The 12,031-nt window shown below is 40.4% G+C and overlaps 1 protein-coding gene across 2 annotated transcripts in view; it reads right to left on the bottom strand.

Moving 5' to 3' along the window:
- Positions 1–8,403, bottom strand: part of fhip1aa (FHF complex subunit HOOK interacting protein 1Aa) — a 31,325-nt gene extending 22,922 nt beyond the window's left edge. For both annotated transcript variants that reach the window (XM_075463168.1, XM_075463169.1), the window contains exon 1: positions 8,151–8,403. The gene's annotated coding sequence lies outside the window, so the exon portion shown is untranslated. The remainder of the gene's footprint in view (positions 1–8,150) is intronic.
- Between the last annotated feature and the right edge of the window lie 3,628 nt (positions 8,404–12,031).

The following is a 12,031-nucleotide window of genomic DNA, read 5'->3' as shown; positions in this document are numbered from 1 at the left end:
ATAAAGGCTCTGCTGTCTGTTTTGGGGCCTGCTGCAAACCACTGTCCTCACATTTCAACGAAAGAGCTTCATCATTATGACAATTAGATAGATGAAAGTCATGAGTTGTAACTATCCCATTTTTAAGTGAAACATGATGGATCTTTCTCACCACGTAAGAGGCAAAGTATTGCACTCGTTCAAACGATTACTTACTAACTGTCGCGCAGATATTCACGTGTGTCTAACACCAGCCCTCCCAAAGTAAACATGAAAAAAAATGAATCAAAAGCAGAGATGAAACTGGTGGGTGCAAACAATCCGAAATGAAAGGGAAAAGCTCGCCTTGAAGGCTTCTGTCTTTTTCTGTGTCCTGATCTGGTTTCTGGCATTGTCAGCTGTCTGCCATCCCAGAGGGTTTCATACACAAAGGTGTGGTCAGGAAAAACAGCTGAAAGGCAGGGCACACCCATTACTCACAGTAAAGATGAACTTTCTTGTTAAATAAGAATTCCGAGACATTTCCTTTTTTTTTCCTCAATCAACTTTAAGCAGATTAAGATATTTCACACAGTTTCAACTTTGATTGTTGCTTTTTCAACCAGTTCATCCTGTCGTGCCCCATTCCTCTGCAATTGCTTAAGTGTTTATCTTGAGGTGATTAACTTCTATAATATTGGTTGATGAGCATCTCTTTGGCCATGAAATCTTGGATTTATATGTAAGGCCAAAACACCACTGCACCCAATAGGAATTTTTGATTCAGTGCCAAATGTAACCATAAATGTTAAGGAGATTAGCTGCTTCTATCAAATGGCCAAGTCTAGAAGAGGTTATCAATACACACTCCTCTTTTCATATTAATTGATGTGTACATCAAACAGTTTTTAGGCTTATACAATAAGAGTGAATGAAATAAAATAGGAAAGCAAGAGAAAAAGTCCAGTTCACTTCGACTAAGGGTGACACTCACAGGCAAAAAAATAAAAATAAAAACTTACGGTGACCATAACAACCCAAGTGACAAACAGGCTCATTAAAGTTATACAAGCTGCTAAAATATTTAGTCTACAGGTGAAGTCACAGAGAGGCCACACAAGGTACGGCCAGAGCATTTCTAGTCCTCGCCATCCAATGAATTCGAATAGCAACACAGCAGAAAGAAAAGCCACTCATCAATGTCTATAGTCTTTCCCCACATTCATCTTTATTGCTACCAATTCTTATTGAACACAGCGATGATACCAGTGAAGTCACATTCAAAAACATGTGCAAGTCTAACTGGCAAACATAACTACTGGTTACTGGTGTTTGGGTGGAGCTACACTGGAATTATGTGGGGCAGCTAAACTCCAAGAAGCGATCATAGTAACAAGGATTCTGCCACATGCACGTCCACAAATTCCAGAAAACAGCTAAGCTGGCAAAAGAAATGGAATTGTTTCAAAGTGTTAAATGGCATATTTCACCCACAAATTTGACAGTTTGGGTTTGATGGAGAGAACTGAAGGCAAAGGCTTTTGAGGAAGTGGTAGCTTAATCATCACAGCCCTCTAGGGTTTTCTATATTTAAAATGAACGCTACCAAATTAAAGACCGTGAAAAGCACTGACTCTTTAGGAGCCTGTTACTCCATCTGAGACACACCACCAATTATATGACAAAACAGATTATTTACTATTCCAAGTTTTGCAGAAAATGAAATCAATTCAAATTTACTGTGGTAAATTTGTATATTATTGTTACAATGAATGAGGAACCCCTTCAAAACCAGCAGAGGGCTCTTTAACAGCAAAGCCCCCTGTGTGTTGAATAAAGACTATAATAAGCTTATAAGTTAAGGCTGTTGTGAAAGTAGATGATGTTGCTCCTTGCTCCATGCTGTGGAGTTTCACATGCACATAATAAGGGTGTTGGCTGTCGTAATTACCTTTGAACTGGTTTTACAAACAGGGTGCTCCTACCCTATTCAACTCAGTTCATTAACATAACCAAACACACCAGCTTAAGGGAAAGAAGAAGTAATGGAGAAAATCATCACTACAAGCCAATCAAAAAGCCTGAAGGGAAGAAATGCCCCGTTTCAGAGGAAACGGGTTCCATGGAGCAGATTGAAATTAAATAAATGAATAAAAAACAGGCTGATCCCAATACAGAGAAACTTCATGTGTAGATCTGAAAGTCATTCAACTTCACACTCAGTCCACACAGGAGAGGGCTTTTTACAGACAGGAACGGATGAGGCATTAATCTGCTTCTTGCCAATGTACAGCATGAGGTCATCCTTTACCCAAGTGTGGACAAGTCAGTGCTCGTTTGTGCGCGTACTGATTTTTTTCAATCACCCTTGGTGTTAGGCAATACCTCAGACCAAAGAGGATTATCTATCTTTTCTCTTTTTATTTCCAACCCTCTGACAGAGCTCCTCATAAGGAGCCACCAAACCTTTTTCAAATGTACTTTCTTAACGTGAGAATAATTCATAAATAGCATAAATGAGGACTACATTTCCTCTAAACACGGGAGAACGTCCCTCTGAAAACACACTCATTAGTAGATTGCATGACAGCGTAATATAACCTAATACCAAAGTATTTACATAGTGCCAGAGATTGTACCGAAAACATGGCTTTTCTGCCCCCTTTTTAAACCCTTTTCTTTTGTTGAAAACAGTAGGTCACATCTTTTATCTGACAGTCTCAGGTTGAATTACCACATTGTGTGTATACAATGTGGGCTGGTGACATCATTCCCACTGTACTTTCATGTTGGCATGGTAAGACTTCAACCTGTCCTGTTACCACAATAAGCCTCTGTCAGTGATAAGGCTGTTTTGTGTGGGCATATCCTATCTCTGCTCCTGCTGCTTCCTCTGGAGCTCGTTTGCATCGCATCTCACCCACTGATAAACAGCAATGTTTGCATGTCAAACGGAGGAAAGGGCAGTTGATAAAGCATGAGCGTGAAGTTAAGAGGCATTTATCAGTGAGACTAAAGAACGCTGCAGAACCACACTTGGGTCGCATATTTAGCCCTTTCTGAGGCAAAATGGAGCCTGTTAGGGGAAAAAAGAAAGGAAAAGGCAACGATTACAGTTAATTATAAATTTATTTTTTGATGTTGTTGTTTTTTCTTTTAAAGAGAATTCAGTACAAACAACACCAGATAAGGAAAATAGCACACCAGGCTCATCTGTGAATTTGCTTAGGTATGGATAATATATACATGCATTAATATGCATTTTAACCTTTCAAATGTGGAAAAAAAATTTTGATTGGGAGCACACTTATCGTTACAATTTTTGTTCATAAATTTCAAGACAGAAAAAAAGATTTATATGATGAGACAAACCATCATTAAACATAACTATTGAGAACAGCCAAAACTTAACAGGAAAAAAATTTAATTTGAAGGGAAAACCTTTTGTAACGGGTGACGATTGGTTTAGCTTAGCTTAGCCTAGCCAAGTTCCTCTCAAAAGGTGAGAAATACAGTACTGTACAAAGGTTTTAGGAGCTAAAATGTAAGTCAAATGTAACACTTTCATGAGTATCTTTTGTATAGTGAACAGAAACTGGACTAACTCAGATGCTTATAGAGAATATGTCATATCCTGTATGTCATGCTGAGTTGGGATAGGAGGGCCACTTTGTGAGCAATGTCCTCGGGTTAGCTATGCCTGCCACCGATGTTGCCTGGTTAGCATTGATTTAGTTTGGCTAAAAAGTTGGTCAAAGTTGGAGAGAGAAAAAAGGACGTGACCAAGAGAATTTGGGCTGCTTGGAACAAGACAAATAACACTGATCCATTCTCTAGACTGCATTACTGACCCTGAAAAGCCTTCCTCTGTCCACTGCAAACTATGTATGGTATTCACTTTGAGGTTTTAACGAGTTTAAAACTTACAAATCCAGGAACACTCAGAAATTGTTTCCCAGTGGCTATGTGTAAAAAAAAAAAAAAGAAATCCACTAATTCACAAGACAAAATTGAGCCTAAAATCTGATTACCACTCTTTTTTTTCATCATCAAAAACTTCCATAACTACTCTGCTCAGAAATTCTATGCAGTTTGGCAGCCTTTCTTGACATTTGTGGAAAAAATGGAAGCAGAGAATGTAACCCCATAGACTTGTGTTGTGCTGTGTCTGTTTTTTTGTTTGTTTGTTTGTTTTTGTTTTGGTGTGGTTGTTTTGTTGTCGTCTTTTATGTGGCCTTTTTTGTTTTTTTCGTTTGCGTGTCTCTCTGGTGGGGTGGGTAGGATGGGTGGATACTGGGGATTAGACTAGATACAGTATACTGTTTGTATTATGTATATTGTGAAAATCTTCAATAAAAAGACCTTGATCAAAAGAAAAAAAACAAATAAATAAAACTTCCATTACGATAAACTTGAAAATTACTGGAAATACAGACCATATAAACAAAAGTTATTAATGTTAGCCTCTTAAAAGTTAAACAAAACACAGTGAGAAAGACAGTCTTGTGCCTGATTTTCTGATCCAATTGCAGACAGAGGAATTATACCCTCATTGTAAACTGTCTATCAACCTTCGGCTGGCTGTTAACGTCACTTTAGCTTTCCAACCTGCAGTGCAAATCCAAGTAGAGTGAAAGCCAATGAAGGCGTGTTGTCTTTGGGGAGCCCTGTAATCTCTATCACCCTGACAGAGTCCCAAGAACCGTCTCATTCGAGAGTGGATAATGAACGCATGCAATCCTCGATTTACTTGTGTTCAGGAGCCACATAACGTGTTATAGCAATAGTATAATTAACCAATCAAACATAAATGTCCTTTATATTAGTACTATTACTAATATTAAGATCACTAACTGAAAATATAAATGGTTCATCTGGAAACAGACAAAAGAAATTTAAATTCAATTAAAAATAACTCCTATGAAAACAGTTACTGCATGCATTTGTCTTTTAAACACCAACTTGTGTGTACATAGATTAAAAATAGAAGATTCATAACATGAATCTGAGTTCACTGCATGCACTGGCAGGCGTGAAAATGGTGGGAATGTCGTCCACTAACTCTCATGAAAAAAAAAAGAAAAAGTAACTAACATAACTGGTTATTATGCTCGTAATCTTAAAAAAAAGCTAAAAAGTTACTCTTTAGTTTGGACTAAGCGGAGATGCAGCCATGGGCAGTTTATGAGGCATGTTTGTGTGGTTTTAGGTTCAGCTTTGGGACACGGGTGGGAAAGGTGGAGCTAATCCTAAACACGGGACACAGCTGAGCTGGCTGGATTCAAGGCAGAAAAGGGTGACACACAAACACACAAACACCTGCTGATATGCAAACTACAGCACCTGTCCCCCTGTTGAAATTTCTCACAAATGATTTGTGTTCGTGTCCTTCTTAACTGACCAACTTACGAAGAAGCTACTGAACCTCACAATGCTCACAATAAAACCATAGTTGATCGCACGCTCACTACCAGAGTAAGATTTTCAGATTATTCTGATTTTGGAACATCTACTGCTGAATATTTTCTCAGTCACAGAACTACTGTGATAATACGGTGAGCCACCAACAAGCAAGCTGAAGCAAATCAGATCCCAACTTGTGACCTGAACCTTTACATCTAATCACATTAGTATGACCATCATTCACAGTCTGGCATGCTGCAATGGAGACTCGCAAATGTCCTGTGCGGGAGGCTCTTGGTTGCAGGTTTGAGTGCTGCTGACAGCCAAACATACTCTAACAAACTTAAATCCTGTCTCAAAATATAGAGATATTCAGGCAAAATGACTGATCTGCTACACATTCCTCTCATTCCTCAGACAGTCCTTCGGGCACTTCATAGAGCTTTAACCCCATTTGCAGCCTTGCTGCGTGTAGGAATTTATGTTAAAATCCTCCTCAGATAGGTAAAGCTATATATTTAAAGCTTATATGACATGTGAGCAAAATCGCCAGACAACGCAACGCCTGTGGATTTCTGCTTTGATTGTACAGAGCGCCACCAGCTGCCTCAGAAAGGTGAGGTCAGACAGCCCGTTTGTATTCTATGTAGAAGATCAGAGGAGCCAATCATGGATATTTACAGGGTGAGGCTTTACAGCTGTTTTGCATGAGCAGCGAGGAACCAATGAAATGAGAGGCTTGCAAGCTACCAGCAGATGTTAGCACAAGCTAGAGACCAAAACAGTAGAAGCAAGGAGGGGAAGCTGCTTGGTGTGATTTGCTGAAGGCTCACCAAGCCTCGCCAGCCGGCTAACAGTAGATGGATACGTTTTTCTATTTCTGAAAGCAACCTTTCCAATATTTTCACTTGCATGCAACATTGTAGAACTTTGCTTGATCTTCTTAAGCACTGCAGAGATTGCATAATGGGCCAGAGACAGGGCAGGTAGAGTCATCTGCTGGTGGGTGAAGATGTGTGCAGAGGCAGATGACCAATATTCATAAATTCTCATTCACTGAATGAGGAAAAAAGGTGTAGAGTAATACCCCAGCAATTTTATGGCCACATAAGGTTTTTTTGTCGCAAAAAATACTTTGAAATGAACAATTTTGAGGAGCACAAGGGAATTAATAAGTGCTGGAGTGGGACTATTTTTTTTTGGGGGGGGGCTTTAAAAATAAATTTAAAAAAATTTTCTAGTAGACATGTAGTATTCTAACTGGAAAAGACTGAGAGGCAGAGCTCAGCAGCATGAAACCAATCCCGAACAACAGACACGAGGCTATACAAATTGGGAGGAAAAATAAAGGTTTTCACCTTTCTTCGAATAAACATATTGACCCAGATTAGCATCAAAGTGTATGAGATGACAGGTAAAACTGATATATCTGTGTCATTCACTTACTTTATAGTCACACAGGCCAAGGAGTTGGAACAAATAGAGAGGTTTTAATAAACTAGTTGCATGATAGGTACATTCATCTACAACAATGAAAATGTTTCTGCTCACTCTTAAACTAATCTACCAATCATCTGATAGGATCCTGGGGATCCGAAATGTGACAATCTGAAATTTTCCTTCCGTCTCTTTCATTAAAACAATGCAAACTTTGAGTTCAGGACTGTACGTAGAGAGAAACACCTCGATAAAAAAACAAACAAACCTGAGAAATAAAACCCCTGCGATAAGTATCTTATACTGTTCTGCATCCGATAAACCAAACCAATTAAACCCAGATCCAGAGATTGTTGTTTGTGCCTTCTTACAGCTAAAACGTATACATGACAGATATTCTATGTTGGTCCGACTTCAAGTCACAAAAAGTGTGCTTTTGCCAAGCCTCTGGAAAACTGTTTTGCATAACGTCGCACTATCAAAAAGATCATTAGGCTATGGAGATTTTTTTTTTTTTAAACAAGTTAAGCACGTTTAGGGAAAAAGGGTGTATTCACTCATCAGATGGAGGTTGAATAAATAAAACATGAACAACACAGTAGTTTGCCCTTTTTCCACTGAAAACCAGCCTCAAATGCTCTGTTTACATCAGCTGACTGTGAATGACACTGATCAGAAGAGAACAGATGGACAGGAAAACACTCAAACTGGCCAGCCATGAGACACTGTTGATGTTTGCTGGTAACTTAACACCTGCGCACCGTGCCTTCCTCACAGTGGATATTTGAGATCAACACTCGTCAGCAGGTTAATCGCAACCACATAGCTGCGTTTCAGGCTTGGAAAATAACTTCGAAAACAAGCTCAGCAAGCGAGGTGTAACATTTTTTATGCATGTCACTTCCAAGTTATGACACCAGGTAGGCTACCGAGAACCTGCTATGAGGCAGGGACCGGTTTACTGGCTGCGCATGGTTGCCAAACCGACCTCTGGTTATAGACGGGTGGGTCTATCTTATCTCTGTTAATACTCAACAGTTAATGGGGAAGGAAGGTGGGGGGGAGCAGTGAAATGCACTTTCCTTTTTCACTTCTCAAACTTTAAAAGGATGTGACACAAATTGTCATTTTACTGGGTATCCCCAAGCAAACACTAGTTTTCCACACAGCCGCAGTTTGGGACAGTCCCGACCCCTCCACCCCTGTTACATGTCAATCACAGAGTCAACTGTCAAAGATTACAAGCACAGGTGTCAGTGTCAAATCATAAGGTAACATGCATGTGAAACTGCAGGGAAAACCCAAAATAAGTGCTGCGTTTCGATCTGTTCCTTTCTTTCTTTCTGTCTTACCCGTCGGAGTCGGACGGCTCCTCCTGAACAGGAGCGCACAGCAGTGAGCGGCGTCGACCAGCAGCTGATTTGAACCACAAACACACACTCAGCCCGTCCTCTAAGGAATAAACACCAGTGTATTCCAGTGCCCCAGCTCCACGCCGCCCCACTTTAGAAACAGTATACGGAGGTAGCCTACACGTAACCAAGCTTCTTAACCTCGTCCGCGGCGGATACATAGGTGAAACCCTCATTAATCCTTATACGGAGGCTCCTCCCACCATGAACTCCAGCAGACCCAGTTCCACCCCTGAAGGAGTGCCTCACGTTAGTCATCGCTAACCTCTGAAACACGTGACCAAACATGAACGACGGTATGATATATATATTGTAGTTATTGTAGTTATTATATTTCCTAAAACAAAGCAAACTGAACGCGCTTGTTTGAGCGGCGCGTAACATCGAGCTTTTTTCCAGGAGCCAGAAAACTGGGTCAGAATTACAGATTCACTCTCAATCTGAGCTGCGTTAAACGGATCCGATGAAGTCGGGTAATTTGGGTAAAACTTTCTCTCTGGTTCGCCTGAATCCGACACGATTAAAAAACGGGATTTGAGTCTGATGGATTTTTTTTTGGGTCACCACTTTTGTAACAAAACAAGTGCTCGATAAAGTATGAGACCAGGAGTGTGTTTTCTTTATTAAAAAGCGAATAAAGTGAATGACGCAAACATCTGTCGCCGCCCCCCCCCCCCCAAACGCGTGTATCCAATATGCAGCAATCAAGACATTTGAGCTTTTGCTCGTGTGAACAGGAATAGATGATGAAAGATATATTTAAAGAATCCACCAGATTGTCAAAGTTTTGGGGCCCTAAATATTTTGTTATTTACAGGTCCTAAATTATACTGGAGAGTAAAAATATACAGCTTCCTTTAAAGCTTGAATGAAAGGCAGTTTGTTTAGGCCGAGTCACACTTTAAATACTAAGGTGCACATTTATGTGTAAAACCAGTCTAAAAAAAAATCACCATTTCCAACTGCCATTACCAGGTGTCTTCAGACTGTTTGGCTCTGATGCTGAAATGGGGGCACCTTTATGCTTGAATGAGGCTTAACCGGCTGTAATGATGAGCAGGTCTGTAGCGACATCTGGCGGCAAAAGCCCTCCCTTTCATATGAGGATTCAAACTACAGCCTGGAAAACACCAGCAGCAGTCCACATACATGTGTTTTCCATTGGTAGGGTTACATAAACAAATTGAGGTCATGCACGTTAACATGATATAGCTGACAGTGGATTACTAGCCTACCTGGAAGGGTCTACATGACAACAAGTTCCACATAAATGTTTTTTTTTCTAGATAGATAGATAGATAGATAGATAGATAAATACTTTATTAATCCCAATTTGGGAAATTGTTTTGTTGCAGCAGCATACAGTAAAGATATGAAAACATTTAAAGTAGTAAACTTTTGCATGGATATTGTGGAAGTTCCTTTAACTTGCACAAGTTAGACTTCTTTTTAAACCATTACATATTTTCCTATTGGCGTATTACGCGACAAATTTTGGCTTTTAAGCCAAACGTTTGTTGACCAGAATGTTGACTCGGGTGTCCTTCCAGTTTTCCAACAGCGATCATAAATCTATGTGTTTGAATAAAATGGCCATTGAATGAATGAACTGAATATCTAGCCTATAGGAGAAAAATGGGGCAAATGTTCGGCCAAAGTCGTGAAAATTCCGCCCCAGCGTGCCGCGTTTGAGAACTTGGTCCCTGACTTTAATGTGAATCAAACAGAATACTTTTAAAGTCACGATGCTTAACGTTAACCGTGAGTTTAAGGGGTTAAATTTTTACGGGTGATCAGTCCTGCTTTGAATGCGCACGTCCCAGCGCAAGTTCAGGGGTCCGGACAGAGAGTGGCACCACCTCTACGCACCCACACAAAAAGGCTGCTGTGGGCAGGACGCTGTGAAACTTCTAGAGGGGACAGAACCGAGCGACTAGCATGTGGGCAGATGGAATGACCTGCTCGTAAGGATTCTACGTTTGCTATCGTTTTGATTGACATCGTTTCAAATCCTGATGATGGCAGAAGCCCTGCGTGAGGGAGAAGAGGAGGAGGAAGAGGGGCGACGCAGAGACCTGCGGGACAGAAGCCAGGCAGCAGGTACCCTAAAACTGTGCTGGAACAGACTGAGGCTGAAAACTCTGCCGAAGATAAACTGCGCTTAAGATTTGGTTGTTTTAGACAAGAGGACCGGCTTTTAACTTTATTACTATCAAATCATTATCATAATAGTAATAATGGCATATAGATTGTTTCCAATCGTTCAGTTGCAATAAAGGAATTTGATATGATTCACTGATTTTTTTTTTTAGAACATCCACTGTTTTTGATTTATTTATACAGAATGAAAACCTCAAGTCCCTTCTGTATTTTTAGCATCAAAGAACATTGTAAAAAAAACAACAACACTGGTGTTAAAATCCCCTTGAAATATTCCTAGACATTCTTAGAAAGCGATTTAGACATGGAACAAGACGTTCAAACCTGACAGACACCTTTATTTAGAATTTGTGGAGTATCAGCAAGCTTTAAAGACATTACAGTGATGCTGTGGCATGAATGGATAGAACAACCGTGCTTTAATAGCTCTGATATACATCCAAACTGTAAAGGCTTTACTACTTTAATTCAGTTGAACGGCTTATTTGATGGAATGTACAGTCTGTGATGAACGGTGACTTGATTAGAAACGCCTCAACAGTGAGGCATTTCTGGACTTTTTCAATAGAAATATAATGAACAGAAACAGCTTCATTGCGCCTGCGATTTGTAATGACCTCTGTGAGTTCATGTCAAAACAAGTTTTTGCCAGATGCCTAACTTACAAGCATCTTAGTCCATAGATCTAAGGTTGGATTTCACTTCAGAAGAGGGTTCCTCCTCAGTTAACTTTTTTTTTCTTCCTTGCAACACCTGGCATGCAAACTCTTCATCCTCTCCTTCTGCCCCACCCAGATATCTGTAGCCAGTACATCAGCTCAGAGTCAGACCCCCCACCACACCCCAACCCCACCAGCCATCTGGGTGGGGATTCCTGAAAGGCCGATGCGTCACGAATAAGCAGTATTCTGCACTTGCAATTATTCATCCTTTTAAAACATATAGAGCACATTCGGATCCACATTAGGCATCATTTCAGGTAGTTTCCGTTGCGGTTTACTGGTCAACACTTGTCAGTCACTTGTCTAATCTTCTCTGACTAATAAGTCCACATCATCTGCTGCTCTTGTGTTATTCACTCATGACACCATAACCCGTCAGCTCCAAACTGCTCTGTTTTTCAAGTGAGGGCAAAACTGTTTTCACCGCTTCCACGTTCACAATAACAAGTGAATTTCAACAGAAGTTATGTCTTATTGTTGTGTCAACTTTTGTCCCCAAAATGTCTCAAATTGTTCTGGATCATAAGTAAACTTCTGTCAGCAAATTTGCCAAGAACTGCTGAGTAATGCAGACGTTAAACTACTTATCAAACGTAAAGTGACTTTAACAAGGATCTGCGGCTGGTGTAGTGTGACACATGGAGGCAGTTTGTTGTTCCTCCTTTTGTTGCCAGTTCGACCAGCTGCTGTGACTGCTGCTGCTGTGCTGAGTAATGTCAGCATGTGTTCAAGTGAGAGAGCGGCTGTGAAGGCATTTCTTCCCTGCTGACCTCAGCAGCTTTCCCGTGTGTTTCTGCTGTTTTCTGAGGTGTCACATTACTGATCTGCATTATAATGCAAAACTGTGCAAGGGGAGCTTCTCAAGGAGTCTGCCAGGGTTTTCATTGTCTCTGTTCAAAAGTTTAATGAGCCTTGAAACACTCTTAAAATGCAGCATGG

The sequence above is a fragment of the Odontesthes bonariensis genome, chromosome 4 (genome assembly GCF_027942865.1).
Source record: "Odontesthes bonariensis isolate fOdoBon6 chromosome 4, fOdoBon6.hap1, whole genome shotgun sequence".
NCBI classification, from domain to species: Eukaryota; Metazoa; Chordata; class Actinopteri; order Atheriniformes; family Atherinopsidae; genus Odontesthes; species Odontesthes bonariensis.
The sequence above is the reverse complement of the archived record's forward strand: the minus strand, read 5'-3'. Positions and strand labels throughout refer to the sequence as shown.